This window comes from Acomys russatus, chromosome 1 (assembly GCF_903995435.1).
Source record: "Acomys russatus chromosome 1, mAcoRus1.1, whole genome shotgun sequence".
NCBI classification, from domain to species: domain Eukaryota; kingdom Metazoa; phylum Chordata; class Mammalia; order Rodentia; family Muridae; genus Acomys; species Acomys russatus.
This window is the reverse complement of record NC_067137.1, coordinates 101,541,697-101,560,464: the sequence shown is the minus strand read 5'-3', so window position 1 is coordinate 101,560,464 and position 18,768 is coordinate 101,541,697. Positions and strand designations below refer to the sequence as shown.

The following is an 18,768-nucleotide window of genomic DNA, read 5'->3' as shown; positions in this document are numbered from 1 at the left end:
TGAATCAAGCACTTGGGCAATCATTAATTAATTTCCCTGGAAATTTCCTTAGTGAAAAATTACACAGGGTTTGCTCTTATTTTATTTGTCTATAGCTCCTTCTGAACCATCTGAAACAAGAAATCAATCCTCATTAAATTAAAATAATAACTTTAAGTAATAAAAATAAATATATATCTACTACCCCTATAATTAGTGGACAGAATTCAAGTAAATGTATGAACTTATGGGCAGTACTAATCTACACAGGTAAAAGCAATTCACAGAAACAGATGCACACAAACACATTGGCTACATTTTTTTTCATCTAGTTAGAAGTACAAGACTGAAGATTTATCGATTCCTAATAGTCTCTAAATATTAAAGGCAGACATTGTCTGCATACCCTGAGACCCATTTTGACTCATCCTGAGGACACAGAACCTTCCACATAGCATGGACACAGAACCCTCCACATACCATTGAGAAAGAACCCTGCACGCTTTATAGACAACCCTCTACTTTGCCCAGACATAGAACCTTAGACAGTCTGTGGACACAGAAACTCCCACCATCCACAGACACAAAACCTTCCACAGTCTACGGAAGCAGAATATTCTACAATCCACAGACACAGACCTTCCACATTGCATGGATGTAGCAGAGCCCGCATTCCACAGCACAGGGTCTTCACCAAGTTATTCAAACAGTTAGTTCTATTGCTACCTATTGTCTTCTGTTGAAACTATAAACTGACTCTCAACTTCTGTTTAGCTACTTGAGTGTTTAGTAAGAACATATGCACTAAAGATCATTCTGCATCACACATGTTCAGGCACTCTCTTTGAAGTTGAGGTAAAACACCGTAATTCTTGGCTGGCAAGTAGCTTCTTTTACTTCCCTCATTCATGTCCCAATCTCAATTGGAAATACATTTGCCCTCTTCTAGTTCAGTACGCTCTATCATTACATGTTCTGTATTAATCAAGTTCCTGAGCTACATTCTTGTTAAATTTCTTTACTCCTCACCTGTATGTGTATTATGTGTCTGATTAGAGGTAGGAACCTGGGAGAAATGAGTTTAACACAGCATACAGTTTATACAGTTTTCATACTTTTCCTCCAGGTGGAAGGTGTGTGTGTGTGTGTGTGTGTCTGTGTGTGTGTGTGTGTGTGTGTGTGTACACGTGTGCACACGCAGACATGTATGCCTGTGGCCAGAAGAGGGTGTTAGGTATCTTCCTCAATTTTAATCATCATATTGTCTTGAGATAGAGACTCCTGGTGTAGTTCCTACCACTTTTCCAGGGCTAGATGTCAAGTGTGCCTGTCTTCATCCTAGTTCTATAAAACCTAAAAAAAAAAAAAAAAACCCTGGATGTAGCTGGGGCTACAACTATGTGTCACTACATTTCTTTTTGTCTTCTGTGGGGACTGGATATTCAAACTGCTTGCTTTCCGAACAAGCACTCTTAACTGAGTCAGCCTCCAAGCCCAAGCCCTTACCTTTTTTAAAATTATGAAACAAAGTTAAGCCTAAGGAGAGTAAACTTGAGAACAAGAAGAAAATAGAACATACAGATTCCATATGAATCATGCAAACTGGAAGCTACGCATGTGTTTCATGAGAACCAAAACCAAAACCAAACCATGAATTTTTAAAAATCATTCTTGAACATTTTCTTAAAGACTGAAAATGTCAAAGGGCAAGAACTAAACAAATAAAAAAGTCAAATTCTTTAGCTGATTGACTCTAGGAAATAGAAGAGAATGAGGGATGTAATGCCAGACACATGGGGTTAATAATAAATTCACAAATTAAAAAAAATTAAAATCTCTTTTTTTTAAATTTTATTTTATTAATTTATTTTTGTTACATCTCAGGTTATCCCATCCCTTGTATCCTCCCATTCCTCCCTCCCTCCCATTTTCCCCTTAGTCCCCTCCTCTATGACTGTGACTGAGGGGGACTTCCTTCCCCTATATATGCTCATAGGGTATCAAGTCTCTTCTTGGCTACCTGCTATCCTTCCTCTGAGTGCCACCAGGTCCCCCCCTCCAGGGGACATGGTCAAATATGAGGCACCAGAGTATGTGTGAAAGTCAGACCCCACTCTCCACTCAACTGTGGAGAATGTCCTGTCCATTGGCTAGATCTGGGTAGGGGTTTGTAGTTTACAGTCTAAAATCTCAATCAAATAAAACTTGCTCCATTTGCTGAATTAGACTGTCTAATGTGTTTGCATGTTTTCTTAAAAGAAGGAATAAAATAAATTGCTATTATTAATAATTAAACTGATGCTAAAAGTTTTTGCCTATGATGACATATAACTACTAGTCCTTAGTTGAAACAAACTTACCACTGTGAAAAATGCAATTAAGAACCATCAGAGCCATCAAGAGACTAAGTGTGTACGGAATATAAATGGACTGCAAAGATTTACTAGGAAATGGTTCCACAGAGGAAGTCTAGTGGCATATAAACTATCAAAGTTCTACCTTTAAATGGCTTCTAAGTTTTACCAGAACCCTGGGATGAAATTAATTACATGCAAATTAATTCTATTTTGTGTTATAACTTTGAGATTTGACACTGAATGTGAGGGATTTTTTGGTATTAAAACATTTGCAACAAGCAAAGCATTAATTATTGATGGAATCATGCTAAGAATTATTAAAACCATCCTAGTGTGCCAGCTGCCGGGCCGTGGATGTAGCAACTGTCAGTCAGGGATGAATGACTTTGAGGGCTTCACCAGGAACGTTCTGGAGTGAGACACACAAACATGATTACACATTTAGTGTTTATTCCCCCAAATAATTTTATTTTTAACTGTAAATAACACCCTCCAGGAAATGGACTGCTAAAGTGACCTTTTCTTAGTTAGGGTTTCTATTGCTGTGATAAAACATGACCAAAAGCGACTTGGAGAGGAAAATATTTACTTTCTTTATACTTCTACATCAGTGTTCAACATAGAAGGAAGTTGGCGTAGAAACTCAAGGGAGGAACCAGGGGCAGAAATTGATGTAGGGGTCATGGCAAAGTGCTTCTCACTGGAATGCTCACTATGCCTTGTTTATCTTGCTTTCTAATAATACCAGGACCACTAGCACAGGAGTGGCTCTGCCCACAATAGTCTCGTCCCTCTCAGATGAACCATAAATAAAGAAAATGCACTAACTGCCCCTAGAGTGATTGCAGATATGGCTGCTGTGTCACATGTATATCAGTAGGTGGCAGAGAGGACAGAGACTATGTCTAACATTCCAAATAAAATGAGCCTGAGACCACCAGCAGCCTGGCAAGCCTGGACAGGCTCCCAAGATGGGAATCAAGCTGGAGCATAGAAGAACCCTGCTGTGGTCTCTAGGTTGGAGTGGGCCAAAGGCAGACCACCCTCTCAACAGGACACTCAAAAGTCTGGGCAAGGAGTGAGCCCAAGATGACCACCAGATGGGTGCCATGGGGTCTGGACAGGGAGCTAGCCTGCACTGTGTAACCTGGGGGGTGTGGGGAGTGGAGACCATACTTGATATGAGCCCTACCTGGCTCTATAATGCCGTAAAAGAGTATAGCACTCCTGAGATGACTCCAGACACTCAGAGACACTGGGTGTCATTAAAAGGAGTAAGTAAGTAGTGGAGAAAGAGAAACATAAGTATGTGAGCACAATGAAGAAAGGCAGAACTGAAGACTGAAGGGTAGTGAGGGACAGCTGGTGATGCCATCAGGACCATGGGTTGCTTCTGGCCTGTGCTGCCACCAGGGCCACATCTTGATGCATGGCCCTGCAGCAGCAGGAGTCTGTTACCACCAAAGGCCAGGCAGACATCCTTGGTCTGGGCTGCTGCCAGAGGACATGTTCATGTTTGAGAGCATCAAGCAGGAGAGCTGCTCTTAGAGTGCATGAGAGCAGGAGAGTTGACCATGCCCTTCTGGCACCAAAGGGCAGTACTTGGGAAAGCACCTGCCACACTGTGGGAGCTGCAGGTGTGCCTGGCCCCAAGGATGCTAGGATGGGAGAGGTTGCACTACCACTCATCTCCTTGTGGTGGCACAGATAGGGAAAGAAATTCCCTCTGCCACCCTCACCCTTGCCACTTATGGCAATTGGGAGAGTTGGCCATGGGGACATGAGCACAGGAGAGCTAGCACTGCACACACACACACACACACACACACACACACACACACACACACACACACACATACACACACACACACACACCTGCTGCAGCAGCACTCGGGGGTGTAGGCTTTGCACTTTGCTTGGGCAACACAGTAGAGTTGGCGTCAGATGTGGGAGTTGCTGGTGAGCTTGTTCTCTGCTAGGCAGTGATGCAGACAAGGCAGAGACACACTTGCTCCCCCTTCATCCCCCACCATCTATGGAAGACTGGAGAGTTGGCCCCATGGACACGAGAGTGGGAAAATTGGCCATATCTTTCATTAGCTGTAATACTTAGGAGAGTGGGCCCTGCACTTTGCCTGGGCAGCAGGGTAGACCTACCCCTGATTGTAGGGATTATAGGTGAGCCTGCCTCGAGAGTGCGAGAGTGAGAGAACTGGGAGAGCTGAGCAGCGCACATACCTTTCAGGCCCAGATCAAAGACTGTGGATTGGCCTATCCCAACATCTACTCTATTGGTGAAGTGCTGTAGTGCATGGCCAGTCTTGAAGATCCAAATGTACAGGATCTCCATGACACAGGGCAACAGGATATCTGAGAGGAGTCCCAGTATGGGTCCAGTATTACTCCTGTAGACTCATACCAGACCAAAGAGTCATTGCAATTAGCATTTGCAAGAAAATAAGTGTAGACAAAAGGGAATTCTGTAGCCATGCACTGTGACACACTACAGCTTCCATAACAAGCTTTTTTTCCTCTGTTGGAGAAGAAGTTGCAAGGGTCGGGGGAAGGAACAAGTGGAGAAGGTGATGAGTGGAATTAGGGTGCATGATGTGAAGTTCACAAAGAACCAATAATAAGTGAGGTGGGAAGACAGAAAGACAGGAAAGAAAGAAAGAAAGATGAAAGAAAGAAAGAAAGTGAACTACAGCCTTGCCAACAGGCCAGTCTTGTGGAGACATCTTCGCAGTTGAGTTTTCCTCTTCCAAATTGATTCTAACTGGTGTCAAGTTGAGATTATGACTAGCCAGCACAGGCCCTAACATAAAAATGATTCACAATTTTCTAAAATCAAACTTTTTTTTACATGAATGTCCCCAGTTACAGAATTGCAGATTTAAAACTGAAAAGTAAGACAGAAAGGAGGAGGTGGGATATTCCTAGACCACTAAAAAGGCAAAAATTCATGTTTCCCTTTTTGTAAGTCCAAAATCTACAGTTGGTACATTTATTTTCTCTTTAGCTTTCTGGTATATACCATCTCATAGGGTTCTCACATGGAACTTTTCTGTTATGTCTACATCATGAATCCTGTCTATATGGCTTCATATTTTCCTTTTATGAAATTCCCAGTTGTATTAAACACCAAATGCTGTGATAAAACACCAGGACCAAGACATCTTTATAAAAGGAAGAGTTTATTTGGGGCTTATGGTTCCAGAGGGAGAGTCCCTAATGACAGCAGAGGCATGGTAAGCAGGCAGGCAGAAAAAGAAGCAGGGAGTTCATATCTTCAATCACAGAGAGTAAACTAAGAGTGGAATATGGTTATGACTCTCAAAGGCCACCCTCAGTAATTTACTTCCTCCAGCAAAGCTGCACCACTTTCCCAAACAATGCCACAAATTTTGAACCACATGTTCATATACCTGACTCTAAAAAGGAAAATTTCATGTTGAAATTGCAACAGTTAGATTGGATTAATGCCTACTCTAATTTAATTCATTTTTGGTTAATCACTACCTAAAAGCCCTAGTTTCATTACAGTCATATTTTGTGGTACTGGAGATAGTAACTTCAGTTACTGAAGGATGCACCTGAGGTCACACATAGTAGAGTGTATATGTAGTGGCATAATTCCATGCATGAAAAGGAAGAACATAGAAAAATAAAGCCTCTACAAAGAATGAACTAATCATATTTATGTGAACTGAAAACTTATAACTGGTAAAACGAACACAAACTAAAAAGAAAATTTCTTTATAATAGACATGGTTATGACTGATTAATTTAGTAGTCTATTAACTGGATATTTCTTTTTATTAGAATAAAGATCAAATTTTTAGTGTAGTCTACATGGCTTGGTATTATCTTTAGTTATCTCTTACAATTTCCTAATTCCTTTTTAAATTCAAACCACACTGGACTCCATTTCACTCTCTGAATGGGCATTCCTTCTTCCATGACTTTTTACAAGTGCCATTCATTTTATTCTACTTGTTAGTATTTACTTATCAATCACAATTTTGTGGATGGGGATTGAATTCAGGCCCTAAAACATATTAGGAAAAGTTCTCCCACTGAGCACCATCTCTCATCCAATCACTGTTCGAATTGATCATGCTCTTGACAACCTCTGCCCCATTTCCTGGCTAGTTCTCTGCCTATATTCTTTATATAAGAATGACATTTTATATATAAGAATTATACATTATATATATATACACACACACACACATATACTCAATGGTGGATAAGTATTTCTAACCCAAGAAACTGCACGATTACTATAAAATAAGCACATACAAGGAACTTATTCTATGAAAGGAGGTATTAATGTTATATACATTAATTACTTAATTCAAATAAGTCTAAGAGATATTTTACAAAAATAGCTTGATAACTTTTACAGTTTTTGAAAGGAAAATCAGAGGTACAATCTTTTAGATTGTTAAAAAATAAATAGCCTAGTATCTTTTATCTGAAAGAGTACAGGGACTTGAACACAAATAACTGTGGATAAACAATTTCCCATGCAGTGTATCCATTATCAGTAGGTTGTCAAACCATTTTTGCTACGTTTCAATGGTTTTGATTATAGTGCTATATAAAGCAGAGCATTTAAAAGGAAGCTCCAATGACTTACATTAATCAATGTAAAGCAGCAGAAATCAGGTTGATTTTACCTCAATGAAACTGAGATAATATCTAGCTTGTCTAACACCATAAAAAAGTAATGTTTAACAGTAATATACAGTATTTAGAGCCACGAGTTGTGCACTGGCAAAAAAAATGAATTAAGATCAAACCTCTGCTAAATTAATACAGCTGATGAATAAAAGAGGGGCTTCCAAGACAGCATTTGAGTGATTGATGGTAGAGATTTGATATCTTGTAAAACAAAACATACACTTTTACACCACTGAACTGTAAACACTTGCCAATCTGTTTAGTCTTTGGCAGAGGCTCAGGGAGTGTTCTTCAGAATAGAAACTGTAAGCGTAATTAATACTTTAGGACTTTGCTATTACATACTCAGAGGAAGCAGTGGCAATGATTAAAGAATTAGATTCTGCAGCCAGAGTTTTATGGATTCAAACTAATAACTACTTTTGTGACCTCAAGAAAATGAATTAACCTCCAAAATATAGAACATTGAAATTCTGCAATGTGGTAGGACATCTTAAACAAGTTACTCTCTGTGCACTTCTTAGAAGAGTCCCTGGCAAGCAGAAAGTTCCGGAGCCTATTTTCTAACCAGGTTTTTCATTCTGAGTCTATTACCACAGTCAGTCTAGATTATTCCTATGTACATTATTTTTGAAGAAAGCAAAGAAGAAATTACGAATTTCTTTGATATCCAAAAGGAACAGAATTAAGACTGCCTTGGAAACAAAAGTTCTAGATGCAAATTTTTAGGAAATGATGAATATGTGACTCAGATCTAAATTGCAACTTAGAGATATGTAAAAATCAAACATTCACATCTTAGTGATGCATTTACCCCTCTCTACCCCACTTGCTGTAAGTCACAACTTATCACAAACTTCCACAGGAATAAAAAACAGTAAAAATATATATTAAGAGAATACAATTTCTCAAAGAAGCCAAAATTCATACAACAGGTGATCTGAAAGCCTTTAGCTGACACTTGTCATGGTGTCCAACTAATCACTTTAGATAATAGCCAACTGTATTTCATCTTCTTGACAAAACATTTCTGTTGTTGTTCTCACAGTAAGCGTGTGTTAAAATAGATATCTTGGATAGTAAAGGAAAAGTCAAATTGACTGAAATGTAATTGATTTAGGGAACTAGGATAGACATGGGGTGGATTAAATGAAGGGAATGGGTTGGAGAGAGGGTTGAATATGGAAACAGGAAGGATCAGGTTGAGAATGAAAGGGCCTCTCTGGGACAAGCTAAAACCCAGGACAATGGAAACTCCGAGGAATCTATAAGGGTGACCCTAGCTAAGACTCCTAGCAATGGGGCATATGGAACCTGAAATAGCCATCTTATGTAACCAGGCAAGACTTCTAATGGAAGGATTGGGACACCAACCCAGGCATAATATCTACAGTTTGTTCTCCCTACAAGGTATGCAAGTGTGAAGATGGAACAGAAATTGAGGAGATAACTAGCCATTCCCTCTGGTGTCTGGTTAAACTTGAGACCTATGCCATGAGAGAGAGCCCGCCCACCCAGATACTATTAATGATACTGTGTTATATTGAAAGAACAAGCTCCTACAATAACCCTCATCAGATGGGCTTCACACAGCAACTGATAGAAAGAGATGGAGAACCCACAACCAAACATTAGGCGGAGGATGGGGAATCTTGCAGAAGAAAGGGAAGAAAGCTCGAAGGAGCCAGAGGGGTCACCACAATAAGATCTACAGAGTCATTTTACCTGGGCCCATAGGGGGTCATAGAGGCTGAATCACCAACCAGAAAGCCAGCATTGGGTGCACCTATGCCCTGTGCACATATGTAACAGCAGTGCAGCTGAGTCTTCATGTGGCACCCCTAGCAGCAGGAGCAGGAGTTGCCTCAGATTCTCTTGCCTGCCTTTGGATCTCTTTCCCTTATCTGGGCTGCCTTGACTAGCCTCAACAGGAAAGATGCAGCTAGTTTTATTGCAACTTGATATGCCAAGGCTAGTTGATACCCATGGTGGCCTTCCCATTTCTGAGGAGAAAGGGAGGAAGAATGAATGGGTGTGGTGAGAGGGAGGGACTGCGAGGAGAGGAGGGAGGGGAAAGGTGCCATCAGACTGTTCAGTGCATAATTTTTTTGTTGTTGTTGTTTTTTGTTTTTTTGTTTTTCAAGACAGGGTTTCTCTGTGTAGCCTTGGCTGTCCTAGACTCCCTTTGTAGATCAGGCTGGCCTGGAACTCACAGAGATCCACCTGCCTCTGCCTCCTGAGTGCTGGGATTAAAGGTGTGCACCACCACTCCTGGCATCAGTGGATAAGTTTTACTGCGACCAAGTAGCTCTCTTTTTTCTCCTGTACTGCAGCCCTTGCTTAACAATGGTAGTCCTTCTACAACTCTTTGGAAACAATGTAGCTTTGTCTACATGAACAGAAGAGCACTGGATTTAAGGTAAGCACATAAATAAATTGAGATTGAAAAGTACTCTGGTAAGTGAGAGACACACCTGCAATGGAAGGTCTATAGAGCACTGCTGTTACTGCTGCTTCCTTTGTTTGGTTTCGGAAGTCATGGCAATTCAACTTGTTAGAGAATATGCAAAACCCAAGCCATTTGCTTAGGCACCTGCTGTCTTCAATGCTTTTGTTGGATAAAATCTTACCTCTATTCTATAGTTATTTATACCTACTGTTTAGTGACTTAAAAATATTCCTTTCACAAGATTTTTGTTCAGGAAAATGAGTTCTCTCTCTCCTTAATGACACTAAAGTCCAATTCTATCTCTCCCCTTTACAATTAAAGTCGAAACAATGTCCGGCCTTGCTCAGTAAGTAATTTTAATCTCTAATCAATTACCAAAGATGATAATTATGTTTACATTAATGATGATACTGTTTAATACTTCAGACATATATTAAATACTGACAGGATTCAAATACAGATTTTAACTGAAATCAGCGTTTACTGTGGGATCAGTATGGTTGGCATATAACTGGAAAACTGCCATTTTATTATGGCACACATAGTGAGATATTAAATCTATTCAGCATATATTTGTTCTACTCTAAATAAGCCCATAACATAAGGTATCCAGATTCTCAACAATTAGGCTTTCGCAACTCTTCCTCTGGAATTTTGTAAGTCAGGACACTGAAGTAGCTAAAACGCTGTGAACTGGTTAAAGATGAAATTAAATAGGTGTCCTGGGTTACGAAGAATTTCAATTAAGGAAAAGAGAAACAGACCAGAGAATTTTCTGGACTCTAAGCAAGCAGTTTCTCTCAGGGAATTGCTGAAGATCCAGCTATACAAAACATAGGATATCATGAAGGTTTGGTGTCAACATCACATGGCAAGCAACACCCAGCCTTTAAAGTAACTTTTGTGCTCAGGAAATAAATGTTTCTTTTCCAAAAGTAAAGACACCAGGATTCTCAAATTCTTGAATTCCCCATAATGCTAAACATGAAAAATCTGAATAAAAATGAAGAATTCACGTACGGTTCTCATGTCTGTGAGTCCATTAATGACAGAGTTAGGTGAAAAAAACAAAGTGTATGGGTTGGCTTGGCTTCCCCTCCTTCCCCTCTAAGAATATAAAAGGTTCAAAACCAAGACACCAACCCAGTCAGTATCTAAAACATGGACGGGTCTCATGACTGAAGTAAAAATAAAATAAAATAAAACAATTCTAATCTTGCCAGGACAAACATTTATTATCTTTATGAATATATGCATAATAATAAAAAACTTGACCTTATGGGTTCCAGTATAACAAACTGCCTCATATCAGACATAGTAGTACCTTTCCTTATATGACCGTAAGAATTATTCCATTACACAATTTCAACATATAATATATGTCAACATATAATATATATTTCAGCATATATTACAGCTTTTCATATGCATTTTTTAACATAAGTAAAACTGCTAAAACGTCATTGAGTCTTCTCAGACCTATAGCACTTATTTGAGAAATTGGTGTCCACTATTTTAAAGAGTGAGATTTTTCTACAGTGTGATATCCTGAGCTGAAGTCCTCTAGATTCTGTGCTGTTTTTAGGCTCAAGCCTGAAAGGCTGAGAACTGCAACAGCAAAGGTTTAATTCTCAGCCAAGGTCTAAAGACTAATGTATAGCTCAAGTTATCAGACAAAATGGGTTGATTCTACCTTAAGTTTTTTGTTGAATTCAGGTGCTTTTGAAACATCCAATTGGATGATACCCATGCAGAGGAGAGGGTAATTGCAACTGTTTGGTATCTTAGTGCAGATGCCAGCCAGGGCAGTATTCGCACGCAGGCAGACTTACAAATGTTTAGTAAATGAACAAGTTTACTTGACATATGAAAATTAATTATCACAATGAGACTTTAGGATTTGACTCTGTGTGAGCGTGTGTGTGTATGTTTTGATGATGCCATGTGTCCAGTGAGTTTATAATATTAGTGATTTGCATATGGTTTTAAGACCAAAGTGTTAAGATCACATCTAGGATCTTCAGCTAGTCATGCAAGAGAATACTTATTCATTATTATGATAGTTGCTTTCAAAAATAATTATTAAATTTGACAACCTACCTTAGTTCTTCAAAATGAAGGAAATATTTCAAAATAAGAATAAAAGTTGGGTTGCTGTACCTTAATTAAAAGGATTAAACAGTGTTATAATACAGGAGATACTAGAGGGGTCTGAGGTCTAATTTCTAATGTAAAATGAGTGGGCTAATCATCTGTTTCATGAGGGTTCTAAAATCCAAGGGAAAGTTTATAAATACTATGTATGCTAAGAAAATTTGCTCACCATTTTAAATCAATGTGTGTGTGCTCACACACATGAATAATTATAAGCTTTCTAGCCATAGATTGGGGGCAGAGGGGAGAAGAGAAACTTTCAGACATATGATAAATCTTATCTATTTGCAAACACCCTATAGTGTTTCCTTTGGCTAAGTCATTTAATAATTAATTGTTTAATTTGACAGCTTCCCACATGTGTAGTGGATTTTCATCATTGTCATCCCCTATAACCCTGTGTTGCCTTTCTTCTTAGCACTCTGAAACCCTTCTTCAAACAAGACCTTTTCTTACTTTTTCTTTTTCTTTTTTAAGAACACATTATAATTTATACTGAAGCCCCTAGTTCTCCTTTCCCAACCCATGATAGCTGTTATGATAAACAACACTATAAGAATACATGACCGGGTGGCCAATCTGCTTTGTGCATGAAAACGATCCAAGAATGCCAACATCAGATGTAAATTGGGAGGTGAGACATCTTGGGAAACATGATGACCTCAGGTACTTCTCATCAGTCAAGAGCAGTCAAACATTTTTATCTTTATAGCACTTCATCCTTAATATAAACGGATGACACCAGAAAGTGTGGATGCTAAATGTATCAAAGCATTATAAACTGTACAAAAATGTTAAGATAACATCCATATGAGCAAATACATGCATAAACTATAAAAAAGGACCAGTAAATCACTGCAAAAACTTGGTTTTCACCAATTTTGCTATAGCGTATTCTAATCAATCCTTCTGACATTTCTTTTCTGTGTGTACATCTCTGGTATTACCTTAACTATCTTCTGTGTATTTAACTGCTTCACAATATAGTCTATGCTGTCAATTATATCTCATTCTTTATTCTTCTCTTTCTGAATATGGATTAAGATGAACAATGCATTGCCCTGATTGACAGCATATCCAAGCCTTTCTTTTAGAAAATCACAGTCCTATGAAATAGGGATGACAATTAGAATTCAGAGAACAGAAACAAAATAAATACCCCTTCACCAAGGCTGAGATATTAAAAATCTCAATACTAACTACTTTGAGAAACAGGAAAAATGTAGCAATAATATAACATGACTTATATGTCCTTAAAAAGAAGATATATTTCATAATTTGAAATGGATAAGAATTTATGTAATTGTTCGTACATATATACCACTTCAGGATAGAAATCTTATTAGAATAATTCTACTGAAAGAAATGTTGAGTTGGTAAAATTTCTGCAAAAGCATTTAAGCATTTCTGGTTTTCTATGTTCCATTAAAAAGTATCTTACAAAAACATTGCTATTAAGTTTACATGTATATCCTACTTGTCAAGAGAAGAAAAATCTTTTGTTCAAACTCCCTGAAATCCATTCATAATGTTTTGAAGAAAACATAAAACTGAAAATCAAAGTACATGCATTGCCCTTTTTTTCAAAGACATTTTATGGCATTCAAACTCCATCTTTAACCCCAAGCATGTCGACAGTAATGAAAGTGTCATATAGCTTGCTAGAGTGTATTATTAAAAAACTAAAATATAAATCAGAGGAGGTTCGAATATTGCTCTAGAATTTACTAGCTGTAAGCTGTGTCTCATATTACTCATCAAAATTGAAAAAGTCATTCTTATTCTCACAGGAAATTAAGGAGACTTGAGATGACTTAATGTAAGTTATTTTAACTTACAAGGCAGTTATATAAAAGAGAGCAGATTAAATTCCACTTTGAGAGGAAGCCAGGGTAGAAATGGAGGTAGCAAAAGGGAAATAATGCAGTAATGAGATGACTTGAGGGCTTGAATCATAATTCCTTAGTAGCACCTTTGTACTGGGTCCTTTAAGACTCTGATATTAGAGTCAGCAGGAAAAGGGCAGCAGAAAAGGCCAGGTTTGATGGTTCTATACTTAGGTCATGAAGACAGAAACAAAGCAGCCAGAGCAGGATCCCCAGGGTGTATCCCCAGAATACAATAGACAGATATCTTATGATCACCTCCTAAGAAGTTCCCATAGTGGATCCCCATCTCAAATCATCAGAGGAAATAAGAAAAGGTTGGCGTTGAAAGCCTAGCACTAATGCAGAGCTGGGTGGATCCCTGTGGCTCAGTGGCCAGGCAGTGTATTCTACTGGGCAAGTTACAGTAAGTAAGAGACCTTGCCTTAAAAGAACTGTGGACAGACCCTTAAGAAGGATGCTAGGATTGTCTTCTGGCCTCCATGTGCACCAGCACACATATGCACAATCACCAGAAAACAGACTACGTGAACACACCTGTATGCACATACACACTTTTCCAGAGTATTAATTCTTAGTTAATTTTAATTTCCTTTAGTTACCAAATGCCATATAAAGAATAAATCATAGGAAAATGTTTTCCATTATATTATTCATTGTCGTATAACAACTATAAAATAATAAGATAAGCAAATTAATATACCAAAAAGGATACATTTTAATTATTGAGGTTATAATCATGGAGCTATACAGGCATATATTTCCATAATCGAAAGTCATGGAGACATAGTAGTATTTTTAAAATGGCCAAAACAATTAAATAAGTGCATAGTGCTTTCATATCTGAAAAAACTCAACGTGTACTAAAGACATGCAAAACATATTTTATGAAAGCTGTAATGGGGTGATCATTTCAGGTAATTATAAATTTGTCCATCAGAATATTCACTTATACGATGTCAAATATCTCTGGCTTTCAACTGCTAAAACCCTTACTGGTCTCCAAGGCTTGTAACAGCCATTGGACATTATATAATTCAGAATTTTGCTTGGAAAGGAGTATTTTCCATCCGGTGGTGAAGAGGAGTGGCCGCAGAATCCCTTGTGGTGGGGAACACTAAGGAAAAGACAAAAATTCAAGTTGAGCACAACACCTACACCTGCTAGCCAACATAGTGGGAACTTAACTTAAAGTTGGTTTCCGTTTCCCAACAAGCCTGCAAAAGTGACTAGTGTGAATGGTCTCCCAAGTCACAAGAGAAAGCAACATTTCTCCAAACCATGTTTGTAAACGGCTGTGAGGTCTTATTTTGAAAAGATAAACTGGATTCCACATGAAAAAACTAATTTTTATAAATATAATAAAAATTATGTTATAAAATAAAAAATAACTTTCTAATGAGTACAACTAGGTTCTACCAAAATATTATAAAGAATCAGACACAAACAACATGGACATTGATTGAAATCAAAGTCCACAGTGGACAATATTTGAAAAAATAAAATAAATGAAGCAAGATTTTTTTTTTAATTCCCATGTAACATTTAAGATCTCTTCCATTTCCTCCTACTCTGTTTGATTCAAAATGATTTTGTTGAATTCTAGGTCTACTTAAACCATAAGTAAGGTTATAGCTATGCAGAAATTATTTTATTTTATTTTATTTTTTATTTTTTTTTATTAATTTATTCTTGTTACATCTCAATGTTTATCCCATCCCTTGTATCCTCCCATTCCTCCCCCACCCCTTTTCCCATTATTCCCCTCCCCTATGACTGTTCCTGGGGAGGATTACCTCCCCCTGTATATTCTCATAGGGTATCAACTCTCTTCTTGGCTACCAGTTGTCCTTCCTCTGAGTGCCACCAGGTCTCCCCCTCCAGGGGACATGGTCAAATGTGAGGCACCAGAGTACGTGAGAAAGTCATATCCCACTCTCCACTCAACTGTGGAGAATATTCTGACCATTGGCTAGATCTGGGAAGGGGTTTAAAGTTTACCTCCTGTATTGTCCTTGGCTGGTGCCTTAGTTTGAGCGGGACCCCTGGGCCCAAATCTGCCTATCATATTGTTCGACTTGTAGATTTCTAGGACCCTCTGTATCCTTTTATTTTGCTATTCTCCCATGCGTCTCTCATTTAGAGTCCCAATAGGATGCCTTCCCCTTTGTCCTGTCCCATGAAAGCCTTCACTTACCAGAAATTATTTTATTTTATTGTGTTATTATTGGTTTTTCAAGACAGGGTTTCTCTGTGTAGCCTTGGATGACCTGTACTCACTTTGTAGACCAGGCTGACCTCAACCTCACAGTCATCCTCCTGCCTCTGCCTCCCCCCAGCACTGGGATTACAGGCCTGCAACTGCACCCTGCAGAAACTCTTAATGTACATATTCACGGCAAAGGAATATATCCATACTTTTAATACTTTTATCTACATCATAGAATCACATTGCAATGATTGTTAGTATTATTTTTATAAGAACCTGTTAATTGTTCTTTTGAATAGTTGTAAAAGAGAAAATCTAATAATTCCCTTTACTTATTATCATCTCTTATAAAAAAAATTAAATAAATCAAAAATTTGAAACAGTATACAATAGAATATTGACTAAAGAAAAAGTTATCTTTATTTTTAAAATATATTTATTAATTTATTCATATTACGTCTCAATGATTATCCCATCCCTTGTATCCTCCCATTCCTCCCTCCCTCCAATTTTCCCCTTACTCCCCTCCCCTATGACTGTGACTGAGGAGGACTTCCTCCCCCTGTATATGCTCATAGGGTATCAAGTCTCTTCTTGGTAGCCTGCTATCCTTTCTCTGAGTGCCACCAGGTCTCCCCATTCCGGGATCGTGGTCAAATATGAGGCACCAGAGTATGTGTGAAAGTCAACTGTGGAGAATGTCCTGTCCATTGGCTAGATCTGGGTAGGGGTTTGAAGTTTCTGGCCTGTATTGTCTTTGGCTGGAGCCATAGTTTGAGCGGGACCCCTGGGCCCAATTCTGCCTATCATAATGTTCTTCTTGTAGATTTCTAGGACCCTCTGGATCCTTCTACTTTGCTATTCTCCCATGTTTCTCTCATCTAGAGTCCCAATAGGATGTCTTCCCCTCTGTCCCAGTTTCCTGGTAAGTGAAGACTTTCATGGGACATGTCCCTTGGGCTTGTATGCAGTACTGCCACTTTGGAAATCTATCTGGTACTATCTCAGAATAATGGGACTAGGGCTTCCTCAAGACCCAGCTATTCCACTCCTTGGAATATACCCAGAAGATGCTCCAGCACACAACAAGAAAATTTGCTCAACCGGGTTCATAGCAGCCTTATTCATAATAGCCAGATCATGGAAACAGCCTAAGTGACCCTCAGTAGAAGAATGGCTAAAGTTATCTTTCTTAAATAAAGCAATATGGTGGAACTAGGGGGAGAAGGGGCAGGGAGCTATGATCAAGATGTAAAGTGAATAATTAATGAAACTATTATTATTATTAATTATTATTATTATTATTATTATTATTATTATTAATGTATCTGTGTCTTAGGATGGTAAGTATGTGCATACAGAAGCATAACAGGAACATAGGATGTCATGGAGCTAAAGAGACAGGTAGTTGTGTACTGCATAATATGGGCGCTGCTAGCAGAACAAGGGTCCACTGTAAAAAGTCTACGTGTTCTTAATCACTGAGCAATCTCTTTAGCACTCAAAGTTTTCTAGTCTGGGCTACAGAACAAGCAACTTTTAGCAATACTATAACCAAAAGGTTGTAACCATTATATATAGATAGATGGTAGATATAGGTACATATAGGTAGATATGTAGAAGCATACAAATAGCATATATGTATTTTAGTGGAGGTATACAGGTTGTTTCACACCGCAGACTTAGCCATTCTTACTTTCAGATCCACAAAGAACCTTTTAACTGTAGTGCAGTGAGTTTACCCACCACTCAGCAGTCTACACTGACCTTCTGGTCCTCAGTCTTCCACTTGCATCTTTGCCCTTTCTTACCTTCAGAATCGGCATTAATGTAAGTCATCATTTATCCTCTCTGTCACTCAAGAAAATTTTCAGATATCTCTCCTATTGCAATTTTACTGCCTTTCAGTATGTGTTACTTACTCTTTCTTACAAGGGAGGTTTTGTTTGGTTGTTTTGCTCTTACTGTTTTTCAGTGTCTGGTCTGTTTTTTAAGATAGACTGAAACATTCATTGCATCCATAGAAAGCCAATATCATTGTAATTTATTTCATTACAGTGTGTGAATTTTAGGTTGAAATCATTTCGAAATAATTTGTTTTAGAGCAAGCATGTTTAAAAATCATCCCAAGTAACTTGTCTGTACTTTGCATCCTTTGAATATGTCTAGTTGTATTCCTTTAGGCCAGTATGAAGTACTATGTTCTTCTTTGATGTTTACAACCTTTCTATGATTTAAATTCAGTCAGTAAAATATACAGGAGGGTACGACCTTACTTATGTTAGCATATTTAACCTCTAGGGAATATCTTCATTTGTATAATTATGCACAGACTTAATATTTATACAAATATTTTGTGCTAGCAGGGAGTGGGTGGCCAATGAATCTCTCTCATGAATATTCAGTGCCAATTCTAGTAAGACAAAGACACAAACATCTTTTCTTTCTGGATATAAAACACTGGAATGTCAATATAAGTTATCTACATGTTCTATAGTTTAAATTCTTCACATCCTGGTTGTATCTCCATTCTTCATCCCCTCCCAATCCCCCCTCCCTCTCTCATCCCCTCTCTGTCCCTCCCTCAGTGCTCAGGAAGAGAAGCCCTCCTCCACTAACATCTGACCTCAGCCTAGAAATCTCATCTGTACTACCTGTAACCTCTTCCTCTGTAGCCTGGCAAGACTGCCCACCAGGGGAAATGATCCAAGTTCGGTGGCCAGAGTTCATGCTTGAAGTAGTCCCTACTCTCTACATTGTAGGACCCAGAAGGAGACTGCTACTACATCTGAGCAGAGGGTCTAGCGCCACATCATACATAGCCCTTGGCTGATGTTTCAGTCTCTGCATGGTAGTTGTTATCCTGTATTATGTGACTAATATGCACTTACAAGTGAGTATATACCATGCAAGTCTTTCTGCATCTGGGTTACCTCACTCAGGATGATGACTTCCAGTTCCATGCATTTGCCTGCAAATTTCAAGATTTCCTTGTTTTTAATAGTTGAAAAGCATTCCATTGTGAAATTGTACCCCAGCTTCTTTATC

At 38.5% G+C, this 18,768-nt stretch overlaps 1 pseudogene; it reads left to right on the top strand.

The window, feature by feature from the left end:
• Positions 1 to 3,162: 3,162 nt before the first annotated feature.
• Positions 3,163 to 3,272, top strand: LOC127197497 (uncharacterized; annotated as a pseudogene).
• The last annotated feature ends 15,496 nt before the right edge of the window (positions 3,273 to 18,768 follow it).